The sequence below is a fragment of the Cibotium barometz genome, chromosome 17 (assembly GCF_041138505.1).
Source record: "Cibotium barometz isolate CiBa-2024 chromosome 17, ASM4113850v1, whole genome shotgun sequence".
Classification (NCBI taxonomy): Eukaryota; Viridiplantae; Streptophyta; class Polypodiopsida; order Cyatheales; family Cibotiaceae; genus Cibotium; species Cibotium barometz.
Genome location: NC_141062.1, coordinates 22,724,251 through 22,738,424, shown reverse-complemented (window position 1 = coordinate 22,738,424; position 14,174 = coordinate 22,724,251). Strand labels below are relative to the sequence as shown.

Below are 14,174 nucleotides of genomic sequence, written 5' to 3'. Positions count from 1 at the left end.
CCGGCCTTAAGGCTCGATCTTGAGTTTGAGCCTTAGCTCTCCATGCTAGTGCACCCCGGCTTAAGACTCGAACTTGAGTTTGAGCCTTTGCTCTCCATGCTAGTGCACCCCGGTCTTAAGGCTCGAAATTGAGTTTGAGCCTTTGTTGTCCATGCTAGTGCACCCCGGCCTTAAGGCTCGAACTTCAGATTGAGCCTTCGTTCTCCATGCTAGTGTACCCCGACCTTAAGGCTCAAACTTGAGTTGGAGCCTTTGCTCTCGATGCTATACCAGCCTTAAGGCTCGAACTTCAGATTGAATCTCCCCTACATGGAACTTATGTGTTAAGGCTCATTCTCCATGCTTAACTTTACATGGAACTTGGCCTTAAGGCTCCAACTTGAGTTGGAGCCTTGCCTATCTATGCTAGCGTATCCCTAGCATATGAGTGCACAACTTGGATCTAGGCTCCAGCTTAAGTTCGAGCCTCTCCTACATAAAACTTGGCCTAAAGGCTCGAACTTGAGCTTGAGCCTTGTCTCTATATGCTGGTGTACCCCTGTCATATGAGTGCACAACTTGGATCTAGGCTCTAGATTAAGTTCGGATTTCCCCTATATGGAACTTGGCCTTAAGGCTCCAATATACTAGTGTACCCTGGCATATGAGTGCACAACTTGTATCTAGACTCCAGCTTAAGTTCAAGCCTCCCATACATGGAACTTCGCCTTAAGGCTCAAACTTGAGTTTGAGCTTTGCCTCTCTATGCTAGCGTACCCCTAGCATATGAGTGCACACGAGCTTCTATATGGATTAAGTAAATGCAAGTGCGGCCCCCGCTATTCAAGAAAACTAAGTGAAGCATCAATAATTGTAGCATGCATTAAGTTTCTTAAGTTTGATAGGTTTTGATTTGATATGTAGCATTTAAATCCATTTTTTTCTAAGGTTTTGAAACTTTTTTTGTGCTTCATATGCCCGCTACCTCGCAACCACATGGTGCACCAATCTTTACTCTGGATGCTCTCAAAACAACAACTCAGGGGTGGATCATGTGGAGGACCTGGTGAAAGCGGTGAGGCATACAAAGAAGGCTTTGGATTCACGAAAAAAGTTCATACCTGAAAAGGAGACAACAACCATTAAAGTTAGGAAAATTGTGGAGAAAAAAGGCAGGGCCATAATGAATAGTGCACTTGAAGCATCTAGAAATGCTGGTGCAACTTCTTCAAAACATAAAAAGGAGGGTGACAAAACAAAAGTCCTTGATGTATGCACAATAGCAGCTGAAGACATGGCAGGCTCTCAGGTGCAAGAAGAGGAGCAAGCACTTACAAGAAGAGAAAGGCAAAGCACTCTACCATGCTCATAGCCCATCAAGCTCTCAACCAAAGAAAGGTAGAAAAGTGCATTGATAGTGCTTATGAATGTACAACGAATGGTGATCATTGAAAGGAGCTTATCAACTACTAATATTAACATAGGTCTTGTTCAAAGTGTGGATTTGTTGAAATAATTATTAGTCTTTTGATTAATACATTGGCTTTTTTGGATTCACTTTTAACATTTTTCTATTAAAGTGAATATTGCTATTCTACTTATCCTTTATTTCATGCCAACGTCTGACTGGTACAAATGATGATGCACACTTACTACTATTAAGAAATTACTCCATATTCTAGTGTAGCAGCGAGGCTCAAAATTAAGTTTGAGCCTAATACAAATGATGATGCACACTTACTATTAAGAAATTACACTTACTCCATATCCTAGTGTAGCGGTGAGGCTCAAAATTAAGTTTGAGCCGTACCTCCACTTATGTCCAACCTTGGGGATGTCTTCTAACACAAGGCACAATCTCAAGTTGAGCGATCTTTACTTTGCCCTTGTAAGTGAGGCTCAAACTCAAGTTTGACCTTTATGTGAAAGTCTTGGCATGTAATATGGTTCCTAATTCATTATGGTACATCACTCAATGTTGAGTAATCTAAGTTTGGATACAAAGTATATGTGTAGATATAAAAATGACCTAGTATTATCCTTGGTGTATTATTTAAATCCTAAAAGTAATAGCATTTTATTTTAATCTTACACACAGATATATACAAAGAAGGGAAAGATGAAGATAACATTGCTCAACTAGAACATCATCATGAAAGCCTTACTAGAGAGATCAACTCTCATGATTCAAATGCTAGAAATAATGAAGACAACATGGTGGAGGTAGATCACATCGATGATTCAGCTTTGCAAACATCTTCAAGGTTAATGAAGAGCTTCAAGAGACTTTTGCAACCAATATTTGGTCCGCCATGCTACACAAGAATGTTTGTGCCTATGTAAACACTCTTGAACAGTATGCACATAAGAAATATCATTTCTTTATGGTGTGGGGACAAGAAGAATGTTATATCCATAATCTTCGAAAAGTGTATAGGCCAGATAAGCCTACTGTTGAGGCTATGTTTAAACCTTTACTCAAGGTTTGGAATCAGTGCCAAGATATTTGCAATAAGAAGAATACATTGCTTATTGATGATAGCCCTTTCAAGGGATGTGTCAATCTAAAAGACAACTGTCTCTTCCGTGAAAGTTAATCAAGAGCCTGTGAAAAAAGAGAAGTAGAATCCATAAGCAAGGATCTAGCAATGTTGGCATCCAAAGCTAGAGTACCATTACTATCCAAAGACCAGCTAAGCTTGTTAAAAGTGTGTTACAAAAGAAGGATTTTGAGTGATCAACACGCTATTGCTTATGCTGCTCGCTTGGGATATGATCGTGGTTATCTCATAAGTGGAGTTGCAGCAAAAGCATACATATCAAGGCTACAAAAGTCTTACTTGAGCTTATGGGTAGGATAATGTCTGGTTTCATTAAACATTGAGTGACTATATAATCAGATTCCAACCTAACTCATACTAGTTGTTGCTCTGCACGTCGAAGGAAACCATTTTTGAGGTCTAAACGTGCAGTTTGAAGTATGGGATCTGCACAAATATCAAGACTTGTTGGGTGCAGAATGTTTGGAGCCATTTTGTACTAAAAGCCCATAAGATAAACTTAGGCTTTGGCGAAAACAATGTGCCTAGATGGGTTTAATTTTTGGATTGTACGAGCCAAATCTTTACACTATTGTATCAAGCAATCAAATGCCTCCAAACTTACTGTCATTTGATTATCTCTTTTGTCAATATTTGCAATTCGATTGCAATGAAGATGTGTTTGTTTTTATTGAAGATATTGTCTTGTCAAGGTGTAAGGCTATGAATATTATAATTTAATTTGGATAGACTCAATTATCTCAACAGTGAAAATCTTTTATACATCATATTCAATAAGTTTGATGAAATTTAGCATTGACAATATACTCGCTCTTTTATTTTTTTGGTTGAACTTTTGAGGTATTGGAGCATTTGTCTATGAAGGTTTAAGACCATCCATATCATGGATGAATTTATGTTGTTGTTGGCACATAATATATTTATTTAAAATTTTGAATGTCCATTAACCATACATTTTGTTTTCAACAGGATATGTTGAAGCATATAGCTTTGATTTCAAGTGTACAGAAAACTTACTATTGAGGTGGCACCAATCATTGGTGACTCATGTACTAGAAGCAAAAGAGTTCCACCACCCCCAGATATAATAAGGAAACAAAGAAGAGTATTGATACTTGAACTCAATGGTGTTTTACTTAAGATGTAAACTTGAATGTAACAATCTCATTGAAATTTGATTGCTTCTGGTGTTTTTAAACACCACACTCTTTGGAGATCCCTCAATTCTAAGGTTCCTTTTCCAAGTGTTCTTTGGCATTATTATCCCATGTTTTTACTTCAATGTCCCTCAAATTTGAGCATATATATCATAATTTATAATCTTGATATAGTGTCTAAGATGGGTTTTTATCTGTGGATCAATCGTAAACTTAGCACATTGTACTGTCATTGAGATTTACTTTTTGTTTTGTTGTTTCTAACACCACGCCCTTTAGAGATCTCTCACTTCTAAGGTTCTTTTTAAGTGATATTTAGAATTCTTTTGGCAAATTAAATAAAGCCCATGTTTTTACTTCAATGTCTCAAAGTGGAGATAGTATTTAACATTCTCTTCTTCATATGAAAGGTGTTGTATAATCTCAATTAAGTTTAGTGTCATGTTTCCCTTGTCCTTCCAATATTGTTGCATTGACGTATGTATCTATACAACTACAAAAAAATACGCCAAATAGTTGTGTCAAGATATAATCTATTGGCACAAAGAGTGCACCAACAAATAGATGTTAGCTCAAACTACACAAAAATACCGACTTTCCAACCAATCCTATAAGAAATGGGACTCGAATAATTCCCAAAATTCCTAAATTTGTCTTACATTTAGAACACTTATATTTTATGGGGATTGTTTACACGCTTAGTGCTTTGTGATCATGTTTCACATTTTTGTGTTTTGTTGAGTGTTCACACAATTGGGGGGGTACCTTGTGGAGATTGAGGTTTTTCCTACTATTTTTACCCCTCATTCGATCAACACTCTACACCTGATCATTGTCATCTCAACATCACTATGTTACCATCTCATATCTTGATCTTAGGAGGGATGCTCATGCATTATCTTCATGGCTTTATGCTCATTATCAGGAGCTACCATTTTGTGTCATGGACCGTGTTTCTTTTACCACATTCACACATACTTTTGGCACTTTGAGATTTAGGCCTTAGATCCTCATTCATTGACTTCATCTTATGAGGCAACCTATTCATGCCATGGGTGGCTTTTTGAGCTCAAGGGATTGATGCCTAGTAACTTGAGACATTTGTTTGATGAGGTGGATGTTTGTACCGAATGGTCTAGATGGTCTACACACAAGGATTTCATTGTACTATTGCTTGACTTCCTTCACACAAATGGTTCGATATTGTTTGCATGGGATGATTCTTTCTTTGTTTCCTACACTCTTGAGGTGTTATGATTATGTCCCTGAGGATGTGGCTACACTGACACAAATTCAGATGATGATGATGTATTACACCCACATACTTTTGATGATGTATCTCATACACATACATATGAGGATGTATCTCATACACACACTTATGATGATATTGGTACACGTTGATAGGCTTTTTTTCAGTCAAGAAGAAGGCATCAGGATGTGGTTAATGTACTCGACTTGGATGGCAGTAAGGCATGGCATGACAAGTTAATGGGCTTGTGTGATGTGTGGAATGCAATAGCCGGTGTGAACACCTCCCATTGGGGACCAAGACAATAAAGTTTTTTGCTAAAATATTTTAAAGGCTGGAGTAGCTTATGGGAAAAACCTTATAATATCAATTGCATGAGGTAGCGTGTGTGAAGGGACTCAAAGATTTGCATGGTAGGTGGCTACACGGAGTTGGTAGAGGGTGTGTTTCAGCATGCAGGAAGCCAAGAGTGGAGGGCAAGTGTGGTGGGTTGCAAGCCAAGAAGCGAAGAGGAAGATTGTGAGGGGATATCCGCCTTGGGTCAGAAGGAAGTGTCTGTTTTGTGTTGATTCCACTGAAGCCGACAATTTGGATGCTGATAGATGTTCCAAAGGCAGCTACTGTTGACGTTGGAAATAGGGGATATAGAGTGGGAGAACATGTCTTTTGGCATGCTTTTTTTCGGTCGAGAAGAAGGCATCAGGATGTGGTCGATGTGCTCAACTTGGATATGGCAGTAAGGCATGGTATGATAAGTTAATGGGCTTGTGTGATGCATGGAATGCAATAGCCGATGTGAAACCCTCCTAGTGGGGACCAAGGCAATTAATTTTTTTTGCTAAAATATTTCAAAGGCTGGAGTAGCTCATGGGAAAAACCTTATAATGTCTATTCCATGAGGTAGCACGTGTGAAGGGACTGAGGCTACACGGAGTTGGTAGAGGGTGTGTTTTAGCATGCAAGAAGCCAGGAGTGGAGGGTTGCAGGCCAAGAAGCGTAGAGGAAGACAGTGAGGGGATGCCTTGGGTCGGAAGGAAGTGTCTGTTTTGTGTTGATTCCGCTGAAGCCGACTGTTTGGATGTTGCTGGATGTTCGAGAGCCAGCTATTGTTGACACTGGAAATAGGGGATGTGAGGCTGGTTGTGTTGGCCCTTCAACAGTGTAGTCATCTGAAGGCTGGTCGGGAGATGACCTGCTGATGTGATTGAAGAGATTCTAGCTCCTATTTGTTGGAATTGGCTTCAAACAATAATTTGAATGGTTTTCAGAGTTGTGTAGAGGAAGGGGTCAGGTCGATGTCAAACAAAATGGGTCAAGACAGATGGTTCCAGAACAAAGGGCCCCATCAATGATTGTAGCTCTATATGGAAGTCTGGATGTGCCAAAGTAGATAGTGAACTCTTGTGCCACATTTGGTGGAGATATTGACCAGGCTCGTTGGCAGTGATGGTAGCATGGCTCTGCCTTGTGCTGCTGTCAGTGGTTCTTTGTGTGTAGTAGAGGCAGTCAAGGTGTTATTCGATTCTGGCGCAAATTTGAATACAGTTGATGCTCATGGGAGATGACCTGCTGGATGTTCGAGAGACAGCTTCTATTGAAATAGAAAGGAAAACAAGAAGGGGCCTTTGTTCGAGTTGTGAGACTGTTGGGCTTTTCTCAGAGGCCAACGATCTGTTTTTATTTGGGTTATTTGGCCGTGAGGCGATGTTTGTGCAAGCTGAGGGAATAGAAGACAAAGAAAGATGTCTTTTGGTGAGGTGGTCATCTGCCAATTCGGATAAGAGATGCCCTGCTGGAAGCTTGAGCCATGGAGCTTTGATACATACCTGTTGTTGCTGTTGTTTGAGATGGTGGTGGAAAGGTTGCTTGCAAGATAATCTTTGTAACAGAGCTACTCCATATGACGTGACAGTTGAGCACATTGTAGCTGCTGGAATATGTGTACCACGAGTTCCAATAGTGCAGAGTTGTATCTCTTTCATAGATGAGTATCCATTAAATCATGTTTTATAGTCTTCACTAAGAAGGGATTGCTGTTGGGTTATGGGTTTTTTGGTGTCTACAAGGTGTTTGTTGTGGATGAGATGCTATGCATGTCTGGGTTTAAACAAGGATGAATTTGTCTTTGCTTTTGTCTAGTATAGAGAGTTTTCCCCACGGTGGAGTGTTGGTTCGGGGCTATAGAGGCGGGTCTTCCCTGGCACATCATTGTTTTGGTGCCCCCAATGAGGATCTTTCTCTGGACCTTCAGTTTTGATTGATTTTGAAACATGTGGTGTAGACTCACTAAGGAAAATTCTTTAAGAACCTGTGGTGGCAAGCATTTACTGCATAAAGATGGATCCCTATTTTCACGGAGGTTCACAGGAATGTATCAAGAGGTGGATCGAGACTGTGGAGATGGACATGGAGAAGTTTGGAATCACAAAGGATGAAAGCAAAGCTATGTATGCTTGGCAAGGATTGTTGGATGAAGCTTTGTGTTTTCATTGGATGTTACTAGGAAATGTGCAATATAGTTGGATGTTACTGAAGCATGTTAAAATATTGCATCTTTCTTTTATGCTGTCGTGGAGCTGTCGGCCTGTTTTCCTACAGCCGATTGCTTCATGTACAAGTATATAAGAGGTGCTCCCTTTATTCATTCAACATATCATTTCTTGCCCTATTTGTTGGCTCTTTTACTCTGTAACCTCAAGCTAATAAAGCTCAGTTCTTACTTGTAATCTTTCTCTCTCTCATGTTCATTGCTTCCGCTTATGCACATTCTTTCATGGTATCATTCGCCTAGGCTCTGGCTGCTGCACAATGTGTTCCTCTACGTTTTTGGTATCATTCGCCTAGGCTCTGGCTGCTGCACAATGTGTTCCTCTACGTTTTTTGCTTCCCTAGATTCTCCAGGCTATAGATCCTTCAAAACAGTGACTGCGTTTCTCTCTCTTAGCTGCGTTTTTGCTCTACAAGCTCTCCAACTGCTGTCGGCCAATCCCCAGGCTTTCTTCTACAGAGGCAAGTGGAGGAGGTCTAGCTGCAGATTCAGCAAGTGCATTAGACAAGTGGCACATCAGCTCTTCTCCCTCCAAGACCCCCTTCCTCTTCCGGTAGGACGTTCCTGGTGGTGTGTTTTTTGGGTTTCTTTTGCTGCTATCCAGCCTGCATCTTCGGAGGGGGCTATTAGTCCCTAGTTGGATCCTGTGGAAAGGTGCTTGAGAGAGCACGTGGATTGCTTAGCTACAGAGGTTGTTTGCTTCTTTGAGGCAGACATGGGTTCCCCCTGCACGAACAAGGAGGACGAAGTAGAGAACTGCTGATGTGTAGATGGCGGGGTAGTTGACAAAAGATGTGCAATAGTTGCGGGGAATGAAGGGGACAAGGTGAAATTTGGGGAAAGGAGAAGATTTGAGAAGGGAATTGGAATAAAGAAAAAAGGGAGATTGAGAAGGGGAGGAGAGGCCAAGGTTTTGGATAGCTGCTCAGTGGAAATTGATGCAGGATTGATTTGGGAAGATTTGGGTTTGTTCAGAGTAGAGGGTGCAAGGAAGATACAGGATCTTGTAGGATGATTGGTTCCCTAGGATCTTTGTGGTGCTGCAACTCTGTTGGAACTTGAACCTGTCCAAAGATTTCTCAATTCCTTCTCTATTAACTTGGTCGTGGCCTGCATGTGTGGTTGTGCAGAGCCTTATTGTGTTTGGTTTTGTAAGATTGAAGAGATGAGACAACCTTGTGGTAGATTCTCCCTTGCTCATGTTGCTTCTCTTTTTGTTGATGTCCCCATGTCTCAAGGATGTTGAGACCTTGAAGTTTCTTTGTCTATCTAATGACATCTGAGAGGTTGTTATGTGTCTGTTGTGAGTGGATACAGAGACTTTTGTTTTGATGTATTGTTGTGATATGATGATTGTTTTGAGTGAGTTGAAGGGAACGAATCTCTGGGGTATACAGAGTTAAAGGGAATGAATCTCAGTCAGATGTTGATTTTGAGTCAGTTTCTAACTCAGTCAGAAACTGTGGAAAGGTATAGGTTTGATTCTACGTCAGCCAGGCATTAGATCAATCAGTTGGGGGCTTGAGGATCCTATTCTAATCTATCTGGGTAGTTTGGAAGTTCTTCTAAGGTAAAGCTAACTGTTTTGGGTCTGTCTGAGGATAGCAGTGAGAAGGCTTGTTGTCTCAATGGGTTTCTGTGCAACAGTCTAACACAAGTGGTGAGCTGAGGGTTTCTGAGAGTGGGTTCTGATTGTGTTTAAGTGTTTAAAGGTACCTGTGGTGTCATCTGACTCAGAGGACACAATTTCTGTGTCAGCTAGGTTAGTTAGGCTAGTTGGGTGGATATAGTCATGTCAGAGGCAGCTGCGAGCTGGTAGCAGTCAGCAGAAAACCTGGGAGGTGATATCTTGCCTAGTTGAGAAGTCTCTAAGGGGTTATTGTCAAAAGACACTTTGGGCAGAATTGTTGTTGACTTCGGAGGCAAAACAGCTCTATAGCATAATTCGGAAGTAGAGGCTACAGGTATTGGGAGGTCAGAAGACTGTTGGAAGAGGGTCGACAGGACATCTAGGAAAGTGAGTGTAGCTACAAGGTCCGTGGACACTGGAGGACGCTGGAGTACATTGGAGGATCAGTTCTGGACTGGAGTGAGCCATCCAAATTCGGAGAGAGAAGACAGACAGAATCAGACTTGTCTAGGGCAGCCAAGAGAGTATATTGTCAGACAAAGATCAGTTGAGGGAAGCTATCTACATTGGATAGGTTTTCAGCCCTATTTGTAAGGCTGTCCAGACGGCAAAGGACATTTTGAGACACTGGGAGCAGATTGCGGACATGATACAAAGAGAAAGATTTAAAGGCAGGTTCTGAGCATTTCTACATCCACTGGAGGTGTGTTTGGTCAGCTGAGAGTTGGTTGTAGTCACAGGAGAGGCCATTAGAGAGTAGACCAAAGATATTGGAGGTCAGTGCTGACTTTAGATGACAACTGAATCAGCAGCTAGAGTAATTTGGGACGCTGAGAGGGTAGTGAAGTATCCCTTTGGGGAAGCTAAGGACCAGGAGATAGTGACTGGGTATGCTAGTGTCCTATAGTGTTGTGTTAGCTGGGGTTTGGTGCTTGTGATATTCTCCTCTCATGATGGTGTGCTTCAGATGGAGCTATAGAGGTAATACTTCTTGAAGCCATCGACATGACAGTTGAGCACGTTGTAGCTACTGCATTGGTGTGCCATGAGTTCCAATAGTGCATAGTTGTATCTCTTTCATAGATGAGTGTCCATTAAATCATGTTTTACAGTCTTCACTACGAAGGGAATGCTGTTGGTTATGATTTTTTTTGTGTCCTCCAGGTGTTTGTTGTGGATGAGATTCTGGGCATGTCTGGGTTTGAACAAGGGTGAGTTTATCTTTGCTTTTGCTGGGTTGTTGTTGGTTATTTCTAATGGATGTCTTGAGGACAAATCTGAGTATCTGATGCAGGAACATCAAAGGTTTGGGAGTTTGCATGCAACCATGTGTGACATTGCCTATCTTGCTGATGATGATAATGGTTGTACTTTAGCGTCAGACTTGGATGATATGTCTACTGATGCTTTCTCTTGTGATGATGAAGAAGCAGGTCCGCTTTTACAAGTTGGCGGGACAGCATAGTCTGATATAGAATGGCTGAACATGTCTTTTGGCATGCCTGGCAAACATGCGTGGTTTATGGAGGATTCTCTTGAGAATGTCGTGTAGGTAGGATGAAGAAAATGAAGAAGTTCTTGTTACGATGGAGTTCCCAGAGATAAGCTTGCAGGTTGCTGCAGGACACCATGAGAGTATGAGGAAGATTCTTGTGCTGATTTCGTGCACTTGGTGAGTTAAGTTGAGGAAGAGCATTACTCGGTGGGTATTCAAGAGCTCCCTGCTTGTCAAGACGATGTCTTGGATATATGTGAACAGGAGGTGGTTGGAGATATATAGGAGCATGGGGATGCCTATGACTAGGGCCTTGATGAACCCATGATAGAAATGGAAGCAGCTATGCAGGTCTACGTGAGGAGAGCTCAATCAAGGTTGCAAATGCTTAAAAGTAAACGGGATGCCATCCAAGGATACTTCGCTCTTCATGCTTTTGTATTTGGATGTATTGTGTAGATTCTTGGAATGCGCGTGTGTCTCCACATGATATGGGGGTTGGGCATGATAAGCATGGTGATGAGATGCAATCCATGTGTGAATTAAGTTGTTAGAAACGATCTTGATAGGGTCCTAGATTGGCACACTCACGAGCAAATATGGCATAGAAAAAGGTATGTTAATGATGTGTTTGATGGTGACAGCCTAGCCACAATGCATGTTGGGAGAAGATGGCCATTTGACAGAGGCAAAAAAGATGCACAGTTGTACATTACAAATGATATGAAAGTTTTTGATCCTGGTGGACATAAGGTTCATGGTCACAAAACATGGGAGGATGTGCTTATGCCATTTAATCCACGTGGAGTGTGTTGAGGCTAGATGGTATGAATAAGTAGATAGGAGCTAGGTAGTTGCTAGCTTGAATAAAGTTTTGCCAGATTCTGTTGGTTGAGCATAAATGCTCTAACCAAAGAGGGATGGGCAAACTATGATAGGCTTTTTTTTCGGTCAAGAAGAAGGCATCAAGATGTGATCAATGTGCTCGACTTGGATGGCAATAAGGCATGGCATGACAGGTTAATGGGCTTGTGTGATTTGTGGAATGCAATAGCCGGTGTAAACACCTCCTATTGGGGACCAAGGCAATTAAGATTTTTTGCTAAAATATTTCAAAGGCTAGAGTAGCTCGTGGGAAAAACCTTATAATGTCTATTGCATGAGGTAACGTGTGTGAAGGGACTCAAAGCTTTGCATGGTAGGCAGCTACAGGGAGTTGGTAGAGGGTGTGTTTCAGCATGCAAGAAGCTAGGAGTGGAGGGCGAGTGTGGTGGGTTGCAGGCCAAGAAGCGTAGAGGAAGACTATGAGGGGATGCCTTGGGTCAGAAGGGAGTGTCTGTTTTGTGTTTTGTGTTGAGTCCACTGAAGCCGATTATTTGGATGCTGCTAGATGTTCGAGAGGTGGGTACTATTGACATTGGAAATAGGGGATGAGAGGCTGTTTGTGCGGGCCCTTCAATAGTACAGTCATCTGAAGGCTGGAGATGACCTACTAATGTGATTGAAGTGATTCTAGCTCCTATTTGTTTGGAATTGGCTGCAAACAATGATTTGAATGGTTTTCAAAGTTGTGTAGAGAAAGGGGTAGCCCAGGTCGATGTCAGACAGAATGGGACAAGGCAGATGGTTCTAGAACAAAGGACCCCAGCAATGATTCCAGCTCTATATGGAAGTCTAGATGTGTTGAAGTAGATAGTGAACTCTTATGCCACATTTGGTGGAGATATTGACTAGTCTTGTGGTAGTGATGGCAACAGAGCTCTGCCTTGTACTGCATTAAGTGGTTTTGTGTGTGCAGTAGGCAGTCAAGGTGTTATTCGATTCTGGTGCAAATTTGAATGCAGTTGATGCTCACGGGAGACGGCATGCTGGGATGTTCGAGATACAGCTTCTGTTGAAACAGAAAGGAAGACAAGAGGGGGCCTTTGTTCATGTTGTGATGCTGCTAGGCTTTTCTCAGAGGCTAAGGATCTATTTTTTTTGGGGTTATGTGGCCGTGAGGCGATGTGTGTGCAAGCTGAGGGAATAGAAGACAAAGAAAAATGCCTTTTGGTGAGGTGGTTGTCTAGCGAGTTGGCTAAGAGATGCCCTGCTGGAAGGTTGAGCCTCGGAGCTTTGATGCATACCTATTGCTCCAGCTGCTGTTGTTTGAGATGGTGGAAAGGTCACTTTTTGCAGGAGGATCTTCTGAACATAGCTACTCCATATGACATGACAATTGAGCACGCTGAGCTGCTGAATTGGTGCACCACGAGTTCTAATAGTGCAGAGTTGTATCTTTTTCATAGATAGGTATCCATTAAATCATGTTTTATAGTCTTCACTATGAAGGGATTGCTGTTGGTTGTGGTTTTTTTTAGTGTCCCCCAGGTGTTTGTTGTGGATGAGATGTTAGGCATGTCTAGGTTTGAACAAGGGTGACTTTATCTTTGCTTTTATTGGGTTGTTGGGTGCTAGCGTAGAGAGTTTTCCCCACGGTGGAGCGTTGGGAGAGGGCTATAGAGGCGGGTCTTCCTCGGTGCTTCAACGTGCACGTATGCACATGATTATAGTGATACACATACATATTATCATAGTGATACACATGCACATGATACTATTTTCACATATGTACATGATGATGATAGTGATGTGTGTGAGATCATGTGGGCATGATCTTGAGGGTAGCGCGATGGTGGCAGCAAGCACATCAAGCATTGATACTTCCACACCTATGTTCCTTCCTACGGATCATGTGGATACATCAGTTGATCGTGAGACGTTTTTTAGGATAGTGTGTAGTCGACTAGTGATACATCTTGTATAGCACACGAGTTTAGTGATACTTCACAAGTGGGTTATCAAGATACTTATGGGCATAGGCCTGAGTTCCTTATGCTAGATTGGATAGGCTATTCTTCTAGGGCTTTCGCATGTGGAGATGTTCACGATACCACTACTCCTAGCCTTCATAGTGTGCTTGGTAGTGTTCACTTGGGTATAGTCTACGTGTTTGAGCAATCAAGTATAGCGCATGAGGGTAGTGTTGATTTTAATGAAATGAGATGTCATAGGAGACACATGATTATTCATATGGATCTAGAGAGTTTCATATTTGACTTAGATATTTTCTTAGATCCATTGAGGAGTTAGATCCTACCTATGAGGATTACTTCAGTGACCTTGGAGATTCTACGGTTAGGGATTTTATGGATGGGGATACCATTTCTCTCTCAGTGTGGATACGTTGTCAACCCTCAGTAGTGATGATGTTTATGATTATCATATTGACCGTACTCTTATTTTGGAGGATCATGCACATATAGAGGGATTTGCACATGATGATGTAATGCATAGTTCAGGTCATCCATATACATACTTGGATATAGAGGATCATTCCTCAGATGTTTTGAGTTGTGCTACATCAAGTGACAGCATCAATTCTTATATGACTTTGCATAATGTTGACTAAGAGCTATGTGCATTTGGTTTTGGTGATTGTGAGCATGATCCTATGTTTTGTGAAGCCTCACGACATTTACTTTTGGGTGCATCATTTGCCATTTGCAGTGC

General features: G+C 41.7%; 1 long non-coding RNA gene across 1 annotated transcript; it reads left to right on the top strand.

Annotated features, from left to right (window-relative positions):
- Positions 1 to 5,446: 5,446 nt before the first annotated feature.
- LOC147629793 (uncharacterized) lies at positions 5,447 to 12,942 on the top strand. Its single transcript, XR_015267750.1, has 3 exons — positions 5,447 to 5,695; positions 10,292 to 10,338; positions 10,422 to 12,942. It is a non-coding gene; the product is annotated as an uncharacterized LOC147629793 (long non-coding RNA).
- The last annotated feature ends 1,232 nt before the right edge of the window (positions 12,943 to 14,174 follow it).